Source organism: Chrysochloris asiatica, unplaced genomic scaffold (genome assembly GCF_000296735.1).
Source record: "Chrysochloris asiatica unplaced genomic scaffold, ChrAsi1.0 scaffold00081, whole genome shotgun sequence".
NCBI lineage: Eukaryota > Metazoa > Chordata > Mammalia > Afrosoricida > Chrysochloridae > Chrysochloris > Chrysochloris asiatica.
In genome coordinates this window covers 1,915,203-1,919,193 of record NW_006408599.1, presented here as the reverse complement: position 1 = coordinate 1,919,193, position 3,991 = coordinate 1,915,203, and the positions used below count along the sequence as shown (strand labels likewise).

The window sequence follows — 3,991 nt, the reverse complement described above, 5'->3', positions numbered from 1 at the left end:
ATGGTTCACAGTCCAGTGCTTATCCTACATTGCCACAGAATACCAGGCAATATACTAAGGGGCTTCAAAAGTTCGTGGAAAATTGGAATGAAAAGATAATGGATTTTTTTTTCACATTTTTTGAGGCCTCCTCATATATCCCAACACTAAAAATCATGGCAAATATTTGATGAGTGAGGTTTGATAATTATTTCTTTTTTCCTTTTTTTTTGCCATTGTGTGTGTGTGTGCCCCAGAGCAGGGCCCACAGTCACCATCAAAAGACCACACACATGCTTTATTAGTGCATGGAAACATGTTACTCACATAAAGAATGAGCAAAGCAAGACCAACTTCACTAGTGAGCACTGGTCTCCAAAGTGGGTAGGGCTTATCCCATGTATGGCTAGGGCAGGGTAGATGCTCTGTTTTCAACCATTTTTGTGCCTAGCAGGAGAGACCCTGTTCCTTTCCCACCAGGAACAGATGTAGAAGTGGGGTTGACCAGGTGCCACATGGTATCCATGCATATGCAAGAGACGGAGAAACTTCCTGTGTGCCTAGAACAGGGTGAAGGCATCTCTGATTAGGAGAAGGAACTCGGAGAGTGAAGGCAGCTCAGTTCCTAAGTTCCTTATCAGATAATATTCAGGGCTTGAGGTCTTAGGCAGCCTGGATGAGAGCTGGAAAGGCAGATCATTTCCCCTCAGTGTGTGTAGTTGGAAGTGTTTCTCCATAAAAATTCATTTCATGCTTCCAAAGGTCTTTCCACATTATTTACAATATAAAGGTATCTTCACTATGTATTAACAATAAACTACCATTCATTTATTCTTTATCTAATATTGCTAGAATTAGATGATTCAAAATTACAAGGAGAAAATCATTTATTTTGGAAGGTTGTACATTTTTGTGAGTTTCTAAAAAAACCTGAAGAAGTTAATAAGTTTTTTTATTTATGAGGAATTGAGATTCACCTATAAATCCATAAGCCTAGTAGTATAACCATCCATTCTTTTCTGACTGCCATGCTATCTTAATATACTTAATTTGTGGAGGAGTATGAACATTTGGATCCCAGTTGTATTCTGGTGATAGCACTTTAGTGGATTTATTGAGAAAAAAGTATTTGTTTAGGTGACTTTCATATATGCTGGTAAGTTTGTTTTTGGCATCATGAATAATTCCTTTTTGACATTCTTCAATGAGTTTGAAAACCTCACAGGGAGTCCCACCAAAATTTCCACTGTGGTAGTAGAAATCTCCCTGCCCAAAGGGGATGAAGGCTGCTGATATGAAATTTCTCTCATAAGGGAAAATTTGAACGTTTTTAAAATACTGCCATGCATGGAGTTGAGCTACTGACTTTCCCAGGGTTTCCACTCCAAAGTCATTCTTAAAGATCTGGTTTGCAGTCATAATGAAGAGAAAGTTGACTTCCTCCTGCATGTGACTTAAGATAAACACACCTAAATTCATGCACATGATATCCAAGTCTTGCCATGTACTGTCATTGAACATCACACATGGTTTAAATGTTCAAAGAGGACCTACCTCTATGTGAGGTAGCCTGGAAGGATCATCCATTAAGATGTAAAAGATAACATTGTAGCCAGGTATAAAGTGCTTATCAGCAGATTGTATGAACTGTTTCAAGTATTGATCTTCAAACCTGTGAAACATGAAAAAAAGCAGAAGAAAAAGCCTTATTTGGATTAAAATTCACCAGGTGAATCTATGCCATTTATGCATGCTGTCTAGTGTTAGTGCTGATACTAAGGCACTACCAGTAGGCTAAGGTAGACAAATTGGGTTCATAGCTTCAAATGTTTTGGATAATAAAAGACATTGTAGTTAGCTAGAGGGAGGGCATGAGAAAAGCTATAGAATTTTGGAACAACTGTTGTTCCAAAGGGAAAGAGAATTGAATAGGTATCAATAAAAAGATTCCCAAGTAGTGCTAATGACCCAGACAAGGTTGGAGAAAATACCCACTATACATTATTATAAGGAGCTCTGGTAGCGTAGTGGTTACAAGTCGGGCTGTCAACCTCAAGGTCAGCAGTTCGAAACCACCAGCTGTTCCATGTGAAAAAGATGAGACTTTCTGCTCCTGTAAAGATTTACAGCCTTGGAAACCCTATAAAGGGTTGCTATGAGTCGGAACTGACTCCATGGCACATAACAACAACAACAACATACGTTATTATACAGGACAGCTCAAAATCACGATTAGGGTAAATTTTGAGTACCTCTTTGGAGGTAAAAAGTTCAAGGTGTTCTTCCCCTTTGTGTGTTTGTGTATATATATGCACATACACACACATACATGTATTATGAAATGCCATTGAGTTAGTTCCAACTCATACTGACTCTGTATAGGGTTTCTGAAGAGCAATTGGTGGGTTTGAACTGCTGGCCTTGTGGTTCACAGTTCAGTGCTTATCTTACAGTACCACACAGTATAATGCAGTTGTTGTTGTTAAGTACCATCGAGTCAGTTCTGACCCATAGCAACCCTGTATAGGGTTTCCAAAGAGCAGCTGGTGAGCTAGAACCGCCAACCTTGCAGTTCAAACAGCTTTGCAGTCTGATGCACTAACCCACAGCTCCACACCAGGACTCCTTTTATCCTACGGTACTAAACCATATATATATAAAAATTAGATTAATATTAGCAGCATGTACATGTATATACACATATGTACGTATATGTATGTATATATATGTATATATGTATGTATATTAGATTAATATTAGCAGCACGTACTTTTCAGTAGCAAATACAGCCAAACCTACAGTAATGCTCAGCCTTTTGTAATATTTTTCCAGGACCTGTTTATTGTAAGTTCCTTCCCATATGACTGGAGCGAGCCAGTTGGTTGTTGTTATAACATCAGGATGTTTTCTGTTGAGCAAACAAGGAATACATCAAGCAGATATCTCTTTACTATGAAGCAGAAATTGTTGCACAACTTATTACAGAGAATTTACTATGTGTCAGGGACTGTATTTAAGTGCTTTTAATTTATTTAATCTTTGCAATGTCCTACAATGGAAGTCCTATTGATATACTTATTTTTATATGAGGAAACTTAGTCACAGATAGATGGAGGACACTGTTTAATATTACACAGTGAATAAATGGCAAAACCAGAATTTAGGATTCAGCCTGTTTGGCTTCAGAGTTTAAGCTTTAATCAATACATCATACTGCCTTTTGAGCCAGGGGTTCCTTTCTTTGAGTTATGAATTGTTGTTGTTGTTGTAAAGTGCCATCGAGTTGGTTCCGACCCATAGCGACCCTGTACAGGGTTTCCGAGGGTGTAAATCTTTACAGGAGTAGAAAGCCTCATCTTTCTCCTGTGGAGCGGCTGGTAGTTTCGAACCGCTGACCTTAAGGTTCGCAGCCCGATTCGTAATCTCTATGCTACCAGAGCTCCTTTGAAGCCACTTGAATTTAGCTAATCCATTATCAATATTTCTCTGATTATTACCCAAAGCAAAGATGGGTAGCACAGAATTACTGTCTCCCTTATGTGTTCCCCCCTCCTTTTTCTTTCTCTTTCCTCTTTTCCTAGAACATCAAGAGTACACCCTTTCCACCTTCTCCCCAATGCTTTAGGCCCATCAGTGTAACCTGGAATAAAAAAAAACCACATTAGTCCCCAAAGGGAGAAAGTCACTAGATTTGCTTTTAGTTATAATAAAAAATCAAGTGGTGGTGGTGGTGGTTATGTGCCGTGGAGTCGGTTCTGACTCATAGCAACACTATACAGGGTTTCCGAGGCTGTAAATCTTTACGGGAGCAGAAAGCCTCATCTTTTTCCCACAGAACAGCTGGTAGTTTTGAACTGCTGACCTTGTGGTTCACAGCCTGATTTGTAACCGCTAGTAATAAATAGTTTTACTAGAAGTAAAGGTTTCGACTGTGTGGATCATGACAAGCTAAGGACAACATTGTGGAGAATGAGCATTCTGGAACACTTATTTGTGCTCATGAGGAACCTGT

At 39.0% G+C, this 3,991-nt stretch overlaps 1 pseudogene; it reads right to left on the bottom strand.

Moving 5' to 3' along the window:
• Positions 1-972: 972 nt before the first annotated feature.
• On the bottom strand, positions 973-3,191 carry LOC102839339 (annotated as a pseudogene).
• Between the last annotated feature and the right edge of the window lie 800 nt (positions 3,192-3,991).